General features: G+C 51.9%; 1 long non-coding RNA gene and 1 other non-coding gene across 2 annotated transcripts in view; both read left to right on the plus strand.

Moving 5' to 3' along the window:
- The window catches only part of LOC138268162 (uncharacterized), an 88,769-nt gene that overhangs the window by 19,339 nt on the left and 50,887 nt on the right, over nucleotides 1–18,543 (plus strand). Inside the window, exon 2 of the long non-coding RNA XR_011199941.1 lies at nucleotides 3,764–3,932. This is a non-coding gene — a long non-coding RNA (uncharacterized lncRNA). The remainder of the gene's footprint in view (nucleotides 1–3,763; nucleotides 3,933–18,543) is intronic.
- Nucleotides 3,590–3,663, plus strand: TRNAI-AAU (transfer RNA isoleucine (anticodon AAU)). The gene has a single exon. It is a non-coding gene; the product is annotated as a tRNA-Ile (tRNA).

The raw sequence follows: 18,543 nt of genomic DNA on the forward strand, positions 1-18,543 counted from the left end.
TAATGACCTCACATCCAAGAAAATGCCTAAAAAGGTATTATGGACAGCAAACTGTCAGAAAGCTTTTGAGGAGCTGAAGCAGGCCATGTGCTCTGCACCTGTCCTGAAAAGCCCTTGTTACTCTAAAAAATTCTATGTCCAGACTGATGCATCTGAATTAGGAGTAGGGGCAGTCCTATCACAACTTAATTCTGAGGGCCAGGATCAACCTGTTGCTTTTATTAGTAGGAGGTTGACCCCTAGAGAAAAGCGTTGGTCTGCCATTGAGAGGGAGGCCTTTGCTGTGGTCTGGGCTCTGAAGAAGTTGAGGCCATACCTGTTTGGCACTCACTTCATTGTTCAGACAGACCACAAACCTCTACTTTGGCTAAAACAAATGAAAGGTGAAAATCCTAAATTGTTGAGGTGGTCCATATCCCTACAGGGAATGGACTATACAGTGGAACATAGACCTGGGAGTAGCCACTCCAATGCAGATGGACTCTCCAGATATTTCCACTTAGACAATGAAGACTCATCAGGTAATGGCTAGTCTTATTGTCCTTCGTTTGGGGGGGGGTTGTGTAGGAAAGTACCATCTTGCCTGGCATGTTACCCCCATTTTTCACTGTATATATGTTGTTTTAGTTGTATGTGTCACTGGGACCCTGGTAACCCAGGGCCCCAGTGCTCATAAGTGTGCCTGAATGTGTTACCTGTGTAGTGACTAACTGTCTCAATGAGGCTCTGCTAATCAGAACCTCAGTGGTTATGCTCTCTCATTTCTTTCCAAATTGTCACTGACAGGCTAGTGACCATTTTTACCAATTTACATTGGATTACTGGAACACCCTTATAATTCCCTAGTATATGGTACTGAGGTACCCAGGGTATTGGGGTTCCAGGAGATCCCTATGGGCTGCAGCATTTCTTTTGCCACCCATAGGGAGCTCTGACAATTCTTACACAGGCCTGCCACTGCAGCCTGAGTGAAATAACGTCCACGTTATTTCACAGCCATTTTACACTGCACTTAAGTAACTTATAAGTCACCTATATGTCTAACCTTTACCTGGTAAAGGTTGGGTGCAAAGTTACTTAGTGTGAGGGCACCCTGGCACTAGCCAAGGTGCCCCCACATTGTTCAGAGCCAATTCCCTGAACTTTGTGAGTGCGGGGACACCATTACACGCGTGCACTACATATAGGTCACTACCTATATGTAGCTTCACCATGGTAACTCCGAATATGGCCATGTAACATGTCTATGATCATGGAATTGCCCCCTTTATACCATCCTGGCATAGTTGGCACAATCCCATGATCCCAGTGGTCTGTAGCACAGACCCTGGTACTGCCAAACTGCCCTTCCTGGGGTTTCACTGCAGCTGCTGCTGCTGCCAACCCCTCAGACAGGCAGCTGCCCTCCTGGGGTCCAGCCAGGCCTGGCCCAGGATGGCAGAACAAAGAACTTCCTCTGAGAGAGGGTGTGACACCCTCTCCCTTTGGAAAATGGTGTGAAGGCAGGGGAGGAGTAGCCTCCCCCAGCCTCTGGAAATGCTTTGTTGGGCACAGAGGTGCCCAATTCTGCATAAGCCAGTCTACACCGGTTTAGGGTTCAGGGACCCCTTAGCCCCTGCTCTGGCGCGAAACTGGACAAAGGAAAGGGGAGTGACCACTCCCCTGACCTGCACCTCCCCTGGGAGGTGTCCAGAGCTCCTCCAGTGTGCTCCAGACCTCTGCCATCTTGGAAACAGAGGTGCTGCTGGCACACTGGACTGCTCTGAGTGGCCAGTGCCACCAGGTGATGTCAGAGACTCCTGCTGATAGGCTCCTTCAGGTGTTAGTAGCCTATCCTCTCTCCTAAGTAGCCAAACCCTCTTTTCTGGCTATTTAGGGTCTCTGTTTCTGGGGAAACTTTAGATAACGAATGCAAGAGCTCATCCGAGTTCCTCTGCATCTCTCTCTTCACCTTCTGATAAGGAAACGACTGCTGACCGCGCTGGAAGCCTGCAAACCTGCAACATAGTAGCAAAGACGACTACTGCAACTCTGTAACGCTGATCCTGCCGCCTTCTCGACTGTTTTCCTGCTTGTGCATGCTGTGGGGGTAGCCTGCCTCCTCTCTGCACCAGAAGCTCCGAAGAAATCTCCCGTGGGTCGACGGAATCTTCCCCCTGCAACCGCAGGCACCAAAAAGCTGCATTACCGGTCCCTTGGGTCTCCTCTCAGCACGACGAGCGAGGTCCCTCGAATCCAGCGACTCTGTCCAAGTGACCCCCACAGTCCAGTGACTCTTCAGTCCAAGTTTGGTGGAGGTAAGTCCTTGCCTCACCTCGCTGGGCTGCATTGCTGGGAACCGCGACTTTGCAGCTACTCCGGCCCCTGTGCACTTCCGGCGGAAATCCTTTGTGCACAGCCAAGTCTGGGTCCACGGCACTCTAACCTGCATTGCACGACTTTCTAAGTTGGTCTCCGGCGACGTGGGACTCCTTTGTGCAACTTCGGCGAGCACCGTTTCACGCATCCTCGTAGTGCCTGTTTCTGGCACTTCTCCAGGTGCTACCTTCTTCAGTGAGGGCTCTTTGTCTTGCTCGACGTCCCCTCTCTCTTCAGGTCCAATTTGCGACCTCCTGGTCCCTCCTGGGCCCCAGCAGCGTCCAAAAACGCCAAACGCACGATTTGCAGCTAGCAAGGCTTGTTTTGTCAATTCACGTAATTATGATATTATGCCACACTACAGATTTACGAGGTGTTTGGAATATACATTTAGCTCGCGGGCACTGGAACGAGGCAAAGGACCAGAATACGAGTACCTGGCGTCTGAACCGCTTGTATTTTTGCACTTTTTTTTTTTTTACCAAAAATGAGTCCTTGCAATGCAGATGATTGTGAGGACACATTGCCTAATAAAGTATAGCGCCAAACGCCAGGTTTTACATCGCACATAATTTTGCATACTTTTCCCGGTATTTCATGTAATTAAGAAAAGGCAAATTGCACAACTGCTGCAAATCCTTAGTTTTACTGTCTTTTGCACATATTTGCAAAAAAAAAAAAATCAGAAACACATTGCATGCTTGCCAAGGTCAGACCTATCGGCTTTACCATTGCTTGCTTACATTCGTTGCAGGCTCGCTCTGCTCCTTTATCAGCTTCCCTCCAAGCATTAGAAGGGTCGCTTGCACGACTGTTGCTTGCTCTTCAGCTGTACCATGTGTGCGAGGAACGCTATTTCTGAGTGTGACTGACAATTGCACTGATGTTCCTCTGTAGTACAGGTTCCATGCGCAGGGGGCGCTTGCACTCTTACTGTCAGTGCTCTTCCTGCTATGAGTAAGACTAGTGTGCACAAACAAACTAGGCACACACAAATGGCACGGTTGTACTCAGCATTGTTTGGTATTGTACCAGGCTAATGTGTGGAAAATGAAGAGGGTAGGTGTACGTGTGTGTTTGCGTTAATGATGCGGAAATGGAAGATCCGATTTTTATGAACATATTCTGTCACATTGTAGGTGAGTGACTGGGTACACATAAACACATAGTGTTGTGGTACGCCCCTTCTTTTTGCTCAATAAAATACTCTCCACACACACATTTAAAAAGTGGCCGGTTAGCTCAGTTGGTTAGAGCGTGGTGCTAATAACGCCAAGGTCGCGGGTTCGATCCCCGTACGGGCCAATCTTTTTTTTTTTTTTTTTAATTAATTTTTTTTGCTTTCATTAACAGGATAAAATGAAATACCGCAAATCACACTATACACTCGTTTTCTTTTGCACAGAGTGAGGAAGAGCTCTTAAGCAAGGGGAGGCTGCAGTAACGGGAGCCTGCCGACCAGAGGATGGCGGAAGGGCGAGGGAGGAGTGCCGGGGTCCTTATCTCTGATTGTTACTTCGGGTACAGTGATTACCGCCCCACATGCTAAGGCCATGCACGTTGCAGCGGGAATAGTAAGTAAACCAGCAAAACACAACCCAAGCAATGATATCCGGAACCGCATGCAAAATGCCACGTTGCCGTTTGGGTGACCGCGTTCAGCTGGCAGCAACAACATTTGTAAATCGTTTGTTGCAATCTGGAAGGCTCTGGTGGGGCGGTAACAGCTTCACACAGTGGCCCTCGTGTAATACTCGTCCTATAAAGATGGCTCTAGGAGACAGGTTCATCTTCAACTTCCACGCCCCACCCTTAGTTTATCCGTAGAAATCAGGGGATGAGGGCGGGAAACAGGTCAAACTTCTAATGTAAATGTCACCGACAGTAACCCCTGGTGCCCATGTAAACCAGTGTCCTGATAACAAAGGCATACATTGGAAATGAAGGGCATCCACTTTATGGCGAGGAAGACAGGAGGTCGTATTATGCTTTTCTTTTCATGCTTTATTTCAAACAGCAGCCAAGAACTATAAATCCCAGAATCCCTGGGAAAAAAACTACAAAACTGCGTCATAATGAGGCCAACCAATCACACAACGAGCCTCTTCGCTGCCAGGCCTTTTCCCCCTCCTGTGCCGAGCCTTTTTTGGGCTATTTGGGGCAGTTGGCCCTTAGGCCCCCATAACTTTTTGTTCACGTAAGCTACCCACGCCAAATGTGGGTCCTTTTTTTCCAACATCCTAGGGATTCTAGAGGTACCCAGACTTTGTGGGTTCCCCTGAAGGAGACCAAGAAATTAGCCAAAATACAGTGAATTATTTTTTTTTTTTTTTTAAATGGGGAAAAAAGGACTGCGGAAGGCAGCTCGTGTTTTTTTCCCTGAAAATGGCACCAGCAAAGGGTTTGTGGTGGCAAGATCACCATCTTCCCAGCTTTCAGGAACAGGCAAACTGGAATTGGAAAACCCAATTTTTCAATAAATTTTGACATTTTACTGGGATATACCCCATTTTTACTATTTTTTGTGCTTTCGGCCTCCTTCCAGTTAGTGACCAAAAATTGGTGAGAAACCAATGCTGGATCCCAGAAAGCTAAACATTTCTGAAAAGTAGACAAAATTCTGAATTCAGCCAGGGGTCATTTGTGTAGATCCTACAAGTGTTTCCTACAGAAAATAACAGCTGAAATAAAAAAATATTGAAATTGAGGTGAAAAATCAACCATTGTTCTCCACGTTTTACGCTGTAACTTTTTCCTGCGATGTCAGATTTTTGAAAGCAATATACCGTTACGTCACCTGGACTCTTCTGTTTGCGGAGATATATAGGGCTTGTAGGTTCATCAAGAACTCTAGGTACCCAGAGCCAATAAATGAGCTGCACCATGCAATGGGTTTTTATTCTATACCCGGTATACAGCAATTCATTTGCTGAAATATAAAAAGTGAAAAATAGGTATCAAGAAAACCTTTGTATTTCCAAAATGGCCACAAGATAAGGTGTTGAGAAGCAGTGGTTATTTGCACATCTCTGAATTCCGGGGTGCCCATACTAGCATGTGAATTATAGGGCATTTCTCAAATAGACGTCTTTTTTACACACTGCCTTACATTTGGAAGGAAAACATGTAGAGAAAGACAAGGGGCAATAACACTTGTTTTGCTATTCTGTGTTCCCCCAAGTCTCCCGATAAAAATGGTACCTCACTTGTGTGGGTAGGCCTAGCGCCCACGAAAGGAAATGGCTCAAAACACAACGTGGTCACATCACATTTTTTCACAGAAAACAGAGGTGTTTTTTGCAAAGTGCCTACCTGTGGATTTTGGCCTCTAGCTCAGTCGGCATCTGGGGAAACCTAGCAAACCAGTGCATTTTTGAAAACTAGAAACCTAGGGGAATCCAAGATGGGGTGACGTGTGGGGCTCTGACCAGGTTCTGCTACCCAGAATCCTTTGCAAACCTCAAAACCTGGCCAAAAAAAAACACTTTTTCCTCTCATTTCGGTGACAGAAAGTTCTGGAATCTGAGAGGAGCCACAAATTTCCTTCCACCCAGCGTTCCCCCAAGTCTCCCGATAAAAATGGTACCTCACTTGTGTAGGTAGGCCTAGCGTCCACAAAAGGAAATGGCCCAAAACACAATGTGGACACATCACATTTTTTCACAGAAAACAGAGGTGTTTTTTGCAAAGTGCCTACCTGTGGATTTTGGCCTCTAGATCAGCCGGCCCCAGGGGGGGCAGAAATGGCCTAAAATAAATTCCCAACCCCCCCTGGGGAGCGACCCTTGCCTACAGGGTCGCTCCCCCTGCGTGACATTGACACAAAAAAACCAGATCCCCGGTGCCTAGTTGTTTCTGCCCGACCTAAAATCAGCTGATTTGCCCCCAAGGGGGGGTAGAAATGGTCTAAATACAATTTGCCCCCCAGGGGAGCGACCCTTGCCTAATGGGTCGCTCCCCATCTCTAAAAAAACAAACAAACAAAAAAAAAAACACAATTATTTTTTTTTGTCCTGGTGCCTAGAGGTTTCTGCTCCCCCTATGGGCAGATCGGCCTAATAACAATAGGCCGATCTTCCCCCGGGGGGGCAGAAATGGCCTAAAATAAATTTGCCCCCCACCCCTCTGGGGAGCGACCCTTGCCAACGAGATCGCTCCCCTTGTGTGATGGCGCAAAAAAAAAGATCCCTGGTGCCTAGTGGTTTCTGCCTCCCTTGGGGGCAGATTGACCTAAAATCGGCCAATCTGCCCCCAAAGCGGGCAGAAATGGCCTAAATACAATTTGCCCCTCCAGGGGAGCGACCCTTGTCTAAGGGGTCGCTCCCCATCTGTAAAACAACAACAACAAAAAAATCCCCAGTGCCTAGTGGTTTCTGCCCCCCTTGGGGGCAGATTGGCCTAATTAAAATAGGCTGACCTGCCCCCAAAGGGGGCAGAAATGGCCTAAAATTAATTTGCCCCCCAGGGGAACGACCCTTGCCTAAGGGGTCGCTCCCCTTGCGTGAAATTCACAGAAAAAAAAAAAACTCCTTGGTGTCTAGTGGTTTCTGTCCCCCTTGAGGGCAGATTGGCCTCATAAAAATAGGCCGATCTGCCCCAAAGGGGGGCAGAAATGGCCTACATATAATTTGCCCCTATGGGAGCGACCCTTGCCTAAGGGGTCGCTCCCCACCTCTAAAATCAAAAACAAAACATAAAAAAAAAATCCCTGGTGCCTAGAGGTTTCTGCCCCCCCTGGGGGCAGATCGGCCTAATAATAGGCCGATCTGCCCCTAAGGGGGGCAGAAAAGGCCTTAAAAAAAAATCCCCCCCTGAGAGCGACCCTTGACCAAGGGGTCGCTCCCTCATGCCAGTTTCATTTAGAAAAATAAATCCCTGGTGTCTAGTGGGCGTTTCAAAAGCCGGATTGCTTTACAGTCCGGCTTTTGAAACGCAGAGAGAGACTTCAAAGGGAAGGAAATTCCTTTCCTTCCCTTTGAAGCCTCTCTTGCCTCCTCCACGTGAGCAGAAGAGAAATGCTTTGCATTTCTCTTCCGATCATCGCGCTGGAAGCTGAGCTTCCAGCGTGAAGGAGGAGGCCTTGTGACAATCAGCGCGCGATTGCGCGCTGACGCCACAGGGGGTGGGTGGGGGGGTCAGAGTGGATGGGGAAGGGGAAGGTCTTGCCCCCCCCTTGGGGGGGTGAGGGGAACCCCACAGAGGGAGCACTAGCGCTCCCTTTGGGCTCTGTGCCCAGGACGTAATGGTTACGTTCTGAGCACACGAGCACTGTGCCTCAGGACGTAACCATTACGTCCTGGGCACAGAAGGGGATAACTATCTTGACTGAGAGCACCAAGCCCTCTTTTCTTGCTGCTCGCAGTCAAGATAAGTACTCTGCTCGCATTTATATTTCCTATTTCAGTATATTGTCTATTTATGTATTTCTAACATTTATTGGCATATTACTTAGGTTGTTATTTGTTGTTACTCGTGTTGAACTGTATTCCGCGTTATTTTTCACTCAAGCTCGCTCGCGCTTCATTTGCGCCGTTTCGCGCTATCAGGCCGGCTGTCAGAACGTTCTATTTACCGTTCTAACAGCCGCGCCTCAGTCAAAGGCATTCAAGGCATTCCTGGTATTCTTCTAACACGCTCGGTAGCGTGTGCTTTGAATTCTGTCACGCTCGACTGCTTTTTTCGAGCGTTCTTCCCGATTCCTTTCCGCCTCATTAAGCGGCTGCACAGCGTGTTCCTCTTCACACGCTTGACTGCTTTCTTTAAACAAACGTTTAAGGAAGAATTTCCTTCAGCTTCATTACACGCTTGGCTGTATTTCAAGCGTGTTTACCCTCAGGTTAGTGGCACGCCCTTCTCACACCCCCCGGCCAGCCTCTCCAAGCAGTCACTCCCCCTTAACAATACCAGCATTTTTAACCCCTTCTTGATTGATTTTCTTTGGTTTAACAGGATTATTACCTGTTTCTTCACCACTTTATCGATTTTAACCATTTTTTCTCTCTAATACTACCCTTTTTGTCCCCCATTATCTCAGAGGAAGACCAAACACAATCCATTAAGGATAATTTTAAATCCTTTATTAAGGATTCAGTCCAACACGCTGTTTCAGTGTCTATGGTGGACATTTCCAAAAATTTGGAAGCCTCTATTTCTAAAATGTTTCACGCACCTAAGGCGAATCCTCTTTTGAGAGGTAAGAAACGTGTGTCTCATTCTCATGAGATTTCAAAAGGTGTTTCTAATAAATCTGGGCCTCCTACCCGAGAGGCGAATTCCTCGGGGCTCCCCTCCTCCCCCCTTAATATTCTTCATTTACGGGACTCAGACAGTGATGGGGACGATGTCTTACAGGACACACTAAATTATGATTTTTATGAGGGGCCTCCGGAGAAAAGGCGTAAACTTTCTCCTCATGAGTCTTCTCCTCAATTAGTGCCCGAAGATCTGGTAGACCCTGATGGTGACCCCATGTTTGACCCTACTTCCATCCATCATCCCAATTCCTCTGAGTGGTTTCCCTCTGACCATGCTTCGGATTATGTTTCCTTCTATCTCCGCCATCCCCGGGAAAAGTCATCCAGAAATAAATTAAAATCTGAATGTCCCAGACCCTCCCTTCCTTGTAAGATTACAGGCACCCCACCATTGGCCCCAATATGCTACTCTTCTTCACAAAATTTGGGAAAGACCCTAAAAAAGGAGTTGACCGGGCCTGGTCAAATTGTCAGGACAGACTTCTAGACTTGGTTGGTCCCCTCACCAGGATTTTTGACGTCGCTGAGGAAGCCAAAATTGATGGCTCACAAGTGTATCCGGATATCCTCTCCAATTGGGCTCAACGGGCGATTTGCATGTTGGGCAATGCCAACTCCTACATTTCACAAGAACGCCGCAAAAGCCTTCTCAGGATTGACCCCAAGCTTAGCTCTCTTGCTTCCAAGGAAGAAGGTCTTAAGGCTGATTGTCTTCTTTTGGAGACTCATTCATTAAAGAGATGAGCAAGTATGTCTCTACCTTCAACTCCCTGGATAAAGCCCATTCTTCCATGAAAATATTTTTTTCCAATCGGGTTTTTGGAAGGGCCGGCAAAGGAAGGAGTCGTTTTGCCGGCTGCTTCTCAGCAAGAGGTCAATCCCTCAACAGAGGCTCCTACTCCCAAACCAACCAGCTCGACGTCTACCAAGGATACAAACCCCAATTCTACCTCCCCAGTCAATAACTTCCGATCCTTGGGTAATTCAGACCGTCCAAGGCTATTGCATAGATCTCTATCAGACCACTTGTCAGCCCTTTCTTCCTCGTCCTCTCCTTTTTTCTCGCGAACAATCTCGCCTCATTCAGGACAAGATACAGGCTTTACTATCAAGGCAAGCTATAGAGGAAGTGGTGCCCGACTCTTCCGGGATTCTCAGCAATATCTTTCTGGTTCAGAAAAAGAACAAAAAACCTCGCCCTGTCATAAACCTAAAGGAGTTCAACAACTTTGTGGTTTATCATCATTTCAAGATGAAAACTATACTCCATCTCAGGGATCTCCTCCTTCACAACGACTGGTTAGTTTGCATAGATCTTCAAGACGCCTATCTCTCAGTGCCGGTACATCCCTCTTTCAGAAAATGTCTTCAATTCCAGTGGGAAAATACTTTCTTTCGATTCAAAACGCTTCCCTTCGTTCTTTCTTCCGCCCCTTGGTGTTTCACCAAGATACTCAAACCTGTGATAGCCTTCCTCAGGGCTCAGGGGATAAGACTGATCGTCTATCTTGACAACTTCCTAATTATGGCTCAGGACAAGTCTTCCCTGGTAATTCAAAAAAAAATTTGTCAAGACCTTCTTTCTCGTCTGGCTTCCTTATAAATCTCGAGAAGTCAGCCCTAGTACCTTCACAAACTCGAGTTTCTGGGGTTCCTCGTCAACACTACCGAGTCGATTCTCCAGCTTCCTCAATGCAAAGTCTCTTTAATAAAGAAAGAAATTTGTCATGCCTTGTCTCTCCCTTATTCTTCCCTCAGAGCACTGGCACGTCTCGTAGGCCTCCTTTCTTCTTCCATCCAGGCCATTTTCCCGGGCCCTCTTCATTGCAGAGCCCTTCAGAGGCTCAAGATCCATCATCTTCAACAAGGTCTGTCATATTCAGATCAGGTTGTCCTCTACGCAGAGTCCAGAAAAGAACTCACATGGTGGATGACTCATTTAGACGCCTGGAACTGGAGAACAATTTGCTCTGCCGCCCCAGATCTTGTCTTAGAGTCAGATGCAAGTCTGACAGGTTGGGGCGCAAGATGTGGTCCACACTCGACTGGGGGACCATGGTCCGTTCAGGAGTCGTCAATGCACATAAACTTTTTAGAGATGCTTACAGGTTCCTTTGCCATCCAGTCCTTTACCAAAGACAGAGTAAAATGCTCCATTCTTCTCAGAATGGACAATTTATCTGCCGAAACTTACATCAACCGCCTGGGCGGTACAAGATCCAAACCTATGGCTCTCTTGGCCAAGAGTCTCTGGGAGTTCTGTCTTCACAAAAATATTTCGGACAGGGCAGAATATCTCCCAGGCAATATAAATGTGGTGGCTGATTGGTTCTCAAGACACACTCAAGCGATTCGGCTTCACCCTTTCATATTCAGGCGACTTTCTTCTATCTTCGGTACAATGTCCATAGACATTTTTGCCTCAAGACTCAACTCCCAACTGCCCAACTTCTTCAGTTGGAGACCAGATCCTTTAGCCTTGGCTTCCAACGCTTTTCTCCAAGCGTGGCCTCCTTCCCTTCTGTACGCCTTTCCTCCCTTCCTCTTTATTGCTCAGGTCCTGGCACAAGTTCGCCGACAAAATTTTTCTCTAGTTTTAGTCACCCCATTCTGGCAGTCCTAACCTTGGTATCCGACCCTCCTAGAACTCTCGTCGGATCTTCCAGTCAATCAATCAATCAATCAATCATAACATTTATAAAGCGCTCTACGTACCTGTTAGGGTTTCAAGGCGCTGAGGGGGGGGGGGGGCAGCTGCTATTGGTCGAAGAGCCAGGTCTTGAGGAGTCTCCTGAAGGTGAGGAGGTCCTGGGTCTGGCGCAGGGGGGTCGGGAGGGAGTTCCAGGTCTTGGCGGCGAGGTAGGAGAAGGATCTGCCGCCGGAGGTCTTGCGTTGGATTCGAGGAATGATGGCGAGGGAGAGGTTGGCAGAGCGGAGTTGGCGGGAGGGGACGTAGAAGTTGAGTCTGTTGTTCAGGTAGGCGGGTCCGGCGTTGTGTAGTGCTTTGTGTGCGTAGTTTAAAGGTGATCCTTTTGTCCACGGGGAGCCAGTGGAGGTCCTTCAGGTGGTGGGAGATGTGGCATCGGCGGGGTACGTCGAGGATCAGGCGGGCGGATGCGTTCTGGATGCGTTGGAGTCGTTGGATGTCTTTTGCTGGGATGCCTGTGTAGAGTGCGTTGTCGTAGTCCAGTCTGCTACTGACGAGGGCCTGGATCACCGTTTTTCTGGTTTCCGTCGGGATCCACTTGTAGATTCTACAGAGCATGTGAAGGGTATTGAAGCAGGAGGATGAGACTGCGTTGACCTGTTTGGACATGGTGAGGGCGGAGTCGAGGATGACACGAGATTGCATGCGTGGTTGGCTGGAGTAGGGGGGGGTCCCAGTGCGGTGGGCCACCAGGAGTGGTCCCAGGCCGAGGGGGTGCGTCCGAGGATGAGGACTTCCGTCTTGTCGAGATTAATTTTAGGCGGCTGTTTCTCATCCATTCGGCGATGGATTTCAATCCCTCGTGGAGGTTGGCTTTGGTGGTGTGTTGGTCATTGGTGAGGGAGAGGATGAGCTGGGTGTCGTCAGCGTAGGAGAGGATGCTGAGGTTGTGCTGACGGGCCAGTTGTGCGACTGGTGCCATGTAGACGTTGAACAGCTTCGGGCTAAGTGAGGAGCCTTGGGGGACGCCGCAGATGAGGTTGGTGGCTTCGGAGCGGAAGGGTGATAGTCGGCATCTCTCTGGGTTCTGCCGAAGGGAAATGAGGAGATCCAGTTGAGGGCTTTGTCTTGTATTCCGGCTTCGTGGAGGCGGGTTAGTAGGGTGCGGTGGCATACCGTATCGAAGGCAGCGGAGAGGTCTAGAAGGATGAGGGCTGAAGTCTCGCCGTTGTCCATTTGCTGTCTGATGTCATCTGTGGCGGCGAGGAGCGCAATTTCGGTGCTGTGATTTCGTCTGAATCCGGATTGGGATGGGTCTAGGATGGAGTTGTCTTCGAGGTAGCGGGTGAGCTGGGCGTTGACGATCTTCTCGATGACCTTCGCTGCGAAGGAGAGGAGGGAGATCGGGCGGAAGTTTTTGAGGTCGTTGAGGTCAGCCTTGGGTTTTTTGAGGAGGGCTTGGATATCGGCGTGCTTCCAGCTGTCCGGGAAGGTTGCAGTGTCGAAGGAAAGGTTGATGATCTTGCGAAGATGGGGAGCGATGGTGGAGTCGGCTTTGTTGTAGACGTGGTGTAGGCAGGGGTCTGAGTGGGATCCTGAGTGGATGGAGTTCATGGTCTTTCGGGTTTCGTCGTCGTCTACGTGGGTCCAGGTGGTGAGGCGGTCGGCGTAGAAGGAGTTGTCAGGGGTGGGGTCTGGCGGAGGTGTGGTGTTGAGGCTGTTGTGGATGGCGGCGATTTTCTGGTAAAAGAAGGTGGAGAGTGCGTCGCAGAGTTTCTGGGATGGTGGGACATTGCTAACGTTGGCGCTGGGGTTGGAGAGCTCCTTCACGATGCAGAAGAGCTCCTTGCTGTCGTGCGCGTTGTTGTTTAGGCATTCTGTAAAGTGGGAACGTTTGGCGAGTCGGAGCTAGTCGGTCTAGAGCTCACCCCCCACGTCCGCAGCACCAACCTGCTGTCTCCTGCCTCTGACCCCCGCCCACGCTGCTGCTAGCGTGTTCGAGGCCCTCCTCCACCCGCAGGCATCCTCCTGCGCCTCATCCCTGGTGTAGTGGGCTCTAGTAAGCTTCACTTGACCCGTGTGCTGCTTTCCGCCGGCCTGGAAGTGTTTTTCTAATTTTCAGCGCCTTACCTCCTTGCGCTTCTGCTCCCGTTGTGTCCCTTCTGATTGTGCCAATTTTCGTCGTCCTGTAAGTGCATTTCTTTTTTTCTCAAGCAACTTGCCTCCTGCGCATCTGCCCCCATTGTGCCCCTCTGATTGCTGTACCCCGATTGTAATTTGTGCCATATTTGTATTTGTGCCTGTTTTTTGCTGTTTTGTGCCTTGCTTTTTTTCCTGGTTTTCGCCCCTTGGGCGCTCCCCCTTGCCGATCTCCCCTTGCCGCTTCCTCCCTGCGGCCCGCCCCCCTCGCGCCCCCATTCGCTGCTCCCTCCCGCTTCCCAGCTGCTCCTCCCCCCTCCCTTCTTAATGGCTGGCACTGCGCGTCGCCAGTGAGCGACCTCTGACCTGCCTCAGGTCTAGAGCTCGCCCCCCACGTCCGCAGCACCAACCTGCTGTCTCCTGCCTCTGACCCCCGCCCACGCTGCTGCTAGCGTGTTCGAGGCCCTCCTTCACCCGCAGGCATCCTCCTGCGCCTCATCCCTGGTGTCTAGTGGGCTCTAGTAAACTTCACTTGACCCGTGTGCCGCTTTCCGCCGTCCTGTAAGTGTTTTTCTAATTTTCAGCGCCTTGCCTCCTTGCGCTTCTGCCCCCGTTGTGCCCCTTCTGATTGTGCCACTTTTCGCCGTCCTGTAAGTGCATTTCTATTTTTCTCAAGCGACTTGCCTCCTGCGCATCTGCCCCCGTTGTGCCCCTCTGATTGCTGTACCCCGATTGTAATTTGTGCCATATTTGTATTTGTGCCTGTTTTTTGCTGTTTTGTGCCTTGCTTTTTTCCCTGGTTTTCGCCCCTTGGGTGCTACCCCTTGCCGATCTCCCCTTGCCGCTGCCTCCCTGCGGCCCCGCCCCCCCGCGGCCCCATTCACTGCTCCCTCCCGCCTCCAAGCTGCTCCTCCCTCCCCCTCCCTTCTTAATGGCTGGTGCTGCGCGTCGCCAGTGAGCGACCTCTGACCTGCCTTAGGTCTAGAGCTCACCCCCCACGTCTGCAGCACCAACCTGCTGTCTCCTGCCTCTGACCCCCGCCCACGCTGCTGTTAGCGTGTTCGAGGCCCTCCTCCACCCGCAGGCATCCTCCTGCGCCTCATCCCTGGTGTCTAGTGGGCTCTAGTAAGCTTCACTTGACCCGTGTGACGCTTTCTGCCGTCCTGTAAGTGTTTTTCTAATTTTCAGCGCCTTGCCTCCTTGCGCTTCTGCCCCCGTTGTGCCCCTTCTGATTGTGCCACTTTTCGCCGTCCTGTAAGTGCATTTCTATTTTTCTCAAGCGACTTGCCTCCTGCGCATCTGCCCCCGTTGTGCCCCTCTGATTGCTGTACCCCGATTGTAATTTGTGCCATATTTGTATTTGTGCCTGTTTTTTGCTGTTTTGTGCCTTGCTTTTTTCCCTGGTTTTCGCCCCTTGGGCGCTCCCCCTTGCCGACCTCCCCTTGCCGCTGCCTCCCTGCGGCCCCGCCCCCGCGGCCCCATTCGCTGCTCCCTCCCGCCTCCCAGCTGCTCCTCCCTCCCCCCTCCCTTCTTAATGGCTGGTGCTGCGCGTCGCCAGTGAGCGACCTCTGACCTGCCTTAGGTCTAGAGCTCACCCCCCACGTCTGCAGCACCAACCTGCTGTCTCCTGCCTCTGACCCCCGCCCACGCTGCTGCTAGCGTGTTCGAGGCCCTCCTCCACCCGCAGGCATCCTCCTGCGCCTCATCCCTGGTGTCTAGTGGGCTCTAGTAAGCTTCACTTGACCCGTGTGCTGCTTTCTGCCGTCCTTTAAGTGTTTATCTAATTTTCAGCGCCTTGCCTCCTTGCGCTTCTGCCCCCGTTGTGCCCCTTCTGATTGTGCCACTTTTCGCCCTCCTGTAAGTGCATTTCTATTTTTCTCAAGCGACTTGCCTCCTGCGCATCTGCCCCCGTTGTGCCCCTCTGATTGCTGTACCCCGATTGTAATTTGTGCCATATTTGTATTTGTGCCTGTTTTTTGCTGTTTTGTGCCTTGCTTTTTTCCCTGGTTTTCGCCCCTTGGGCGCTCCCCCTTGCCGATCTCCCCTTGCCGCTGCCTCCCTGCTGCCCGCCCCGCACCCCCATTCGCCGCTCCCTCCCGCCTCCCAGCTGCTCCTCCCTCCCCCCTCCCTTCTTAATGGCTGGCGCTGCGCGTCGCGAGTGAGCGACCTCTGACCTGCCTTAGGTCTAGAGCTCACCCCCCACGTCTGCAGCACCAACCTGCTGTCTCCTGCCTCTGACCCCCGCCCACGCTGCTGCTAGCGTGTTCGAGGCCCTCCTCCACCCGCAGGCATCCTCCTGTGCCTCATCCCTGGTGTCTAGTGGGCTCTAGTAAGCTTCACTTGACCTGTGTGACGCTTTCTGCCGTCCTGTAAGTGTTTTTCTAATTTTCAGCGCCTTGCCTCCTTGCGCTTCTGCCCCCGTTGTGCCCCTTCTGATTGTGCCACATTTCGCCGTCCTGTAAGTGCATTTCTATTTTTCTCAAGCGACTTGCCTCCTGCGCATCTGCCCCCGTTGTGCCCCTCTGATTGCTGTACCCCGATTGTAATTTGTGCCATATTTGTATTTGTGCCTGTTTTTTGCTGTTTTGTGCCTTGCTTTTTTCCCTGGTTTTCGCCCCTTGGGCGCTCCCCCTTGCCGATTTCCCCCTTGCCGCTGCATCCCTGCGGCCCCGCCCCCCCGCACCTCCATTCGCCGCTCCCTCCCGCCTCCCAGCTGCTCCTCCCTCCCCCCTCCCTTCTTAATGGCTGGCGCTGCGCGTCGCGAGTGAGCGACCTCTGACCTGCCTTAGGTCTAGAGCTCGCCCCCAACGTCTGCAGCACCAACCTGCTTTCTCCTGCCTCTGACCCCCGCCCACGCTGCTGCTAGCGTGTTCGAGGCCCTCCTCCACCCGCAGGCATCCTCCTGCGCCTCATCCCTGGTGTCTAGTGGGCTCTAGTAAGCTTCACTTGACCCGCTTGCCGCTTTCCGCCGTCCTGTAAGTGTTTTTCTAATTTTCAGCGCCTTGCCTCCTTGCGCTTCTGCCCCCGTTGTGCCCCTTCTGATTGTGACCCTTTTGGCCCTCCTGTAAGTGCATTTCTATTTTTCTCAAGCGACTTGCCTCCTGCGCATCTGCCCCCGTTGTGCCCCTCTGATTGCTGTACCCCGATTGTAATTTGTGCCATATTTGTATTTGTGCCTGTTTTTTGCTGTTTTGTGCCTTGCTTTTTTTCCTGGTTTTCGCCCCTTGGGCGCTCCCCCTTGCCGATCTCCCCTTGCCGCTGCCTCCCTGCGGCCCCGCCCCCCGCGGCCCCATTCGCTGCTCCCGTCCGCTTCCCAGCTGCTCCTCCCTCCCCCCTCCCTTCTTAATGGCTGGCGCTGCGCGTCGCCAGTGAGCGACCTCTGACCTGCCTTACGTCTAGAGCTCACCCCCCACGTCTGCAGCACCAACCTGCTGTCTCCTGCCTCTGACCCCCGCCCACGCTGCTGCTAGCGTGTTCGAGGCCCTCCTTCACCCGCAGGCATCCTCCTGCGCCTCATCCCTGGTGTCTAGTGGGCTCTAGTAAACTTCACTTGACCCGTGTGCCGCTTTCCGCCGTCCTGTAAGTGTTTTTCTAATTTTCAGCGCCTTGCCTCCTTGCGCTTCTTCCCCCGTTGTGCCCCTTCTGATTGTGCCACTTTTCGCCGTCCTGTAAGTGCATTTCTATTTTTCTCAAGCGACTTGCCTCCTGCGCATCTGCCCCCGTTGTGCCCCTCTGATTGCTGTACCCCGATTGTAATTTGTGCCATATTTGTATTTGTGCCTGTTTTTTGCTGTTTTGTGCCTTGCTTTTTTCCCTGGTTTTCGCCCGTTGGGCGCTCCCCCTTGCCGATCTCCCCTTGCCGCTGCCTCCCATCGGCCCCGCCCCCCCGCACCCCTATTCGCCGCTCCCTCCCGCCTCCCAGCTGCTCCTCCCTCCCCTCTCCCTTCTTAATGGCTGGCGCTGCGCGTCGCGAGTGAGCGACCTCTGACCTGCCTTAGGTCTAGAGCTCGCCCCCCACGTCTGCAGCACCAACCTGCTTTCTCCTGCCTCTGACCCCCGTCCACGCTGCTGCTAGCGTGTTCGAGGCCCTCCTCCACCCGCAGGCATCCTCCTGCGCCTCATCCCTGGTGTCTAGTGGGCTCTAGTAAACTTCATTTGACCCGTGTGCCGCTTTCCACCGTCCTGTAAGTGTTTTTCTAATTTTCAGCGCCTTCCCTCCTTGCGCTTCTGCCCCCGTTGTGCCCCTCTGATTGCTGTACCCCGATTGTAATTTGTGCCATATTTGTATTTGTGCCTGTTTTTTGCTGTTTTGTGCCTTGCTTTTTTCCCTGGTTTTCGCCCCTTGGGCGCTCCCCCTTGCCGATCTCCCCTTGCCGCTGCCTCCCTGCGGCCCGCCCCCCCGCGGTCCCATTCGCTGCTCCCTCCCGCCTCCCGCCTCCCAGCAGCTCCTCCCTCCCCCCTCCCTTCTTAATGGCTGGCGCTGCGCGTCGCCAGTGAGCGACCTCTGACCTGCCTTACGTCTAGAGCTCACCCCCCACGTCTGCAGCACCAACCTGCTGTCTCCTGCCTCTGACCCCCGCCCACGCTGCTGCTAGCGTGTTCGAGGCCCTCCTCCACCCGCAGGCATCCTCCTGCGCCTCATCCCTGGTGTCTAGTGGGCTCTAGTAAGCTTCACTTGACCCGTGTGCGCTTTCCGCCGTCCTGTAAGTGTTTTTCTAATTTTCAGCGCCTTGCCTCCTTGCGCTTCTGCCCCCGTTGTGCCCCTTCTGATTGTGCCACTTTTCGCCGTCCTGTAAGTGCATTTCTATTTTTCTCAAGCGACTTGCCTCCTGCGCATCTGCCCCCGTTGTGCCCCTCTGATTGCTGTACCCCGATTGTAATTTGTGCCATATTTGTATTTGTGCCTGTTTTTTGCTGTTTTGTGCCTTGCTTTTTTTCCTGGTTTTTGCCCCTTGGGCGCTCCCCCTTGCCGATCTCCCCTTGCCGCTGCCTCCCTGCGGCCCCGCCCCCGCACCCCCATTCGCCGCTCCCTCCCGCCTCCCAGCTGCTCCTCCCTCCCCCCTCCCTTAATGGCTGGCGCTGCGCGTCGCGAGTGAGCGACCTCTGACCTGCCTTAGGTCTAGAGCTCGCCCCCCACGTCTGCAG

The sequence above is a fragment of the Pleurodeles waltl genome, chromosome 12 (genome assembly GCF_031143425.1).
Source record: "Pleurodeles waltl isolate 20211129_DDA chromosome 12, aPleWal1.hap1.20221129, whole genome shotgun sequence".
Classification (NCBI taxonomy): Eukaryota; Metazoa; Chordata; class Amphibia; order Caudata; family Salamandridae; genus Pleurodeles; species Pleurodeles waltl.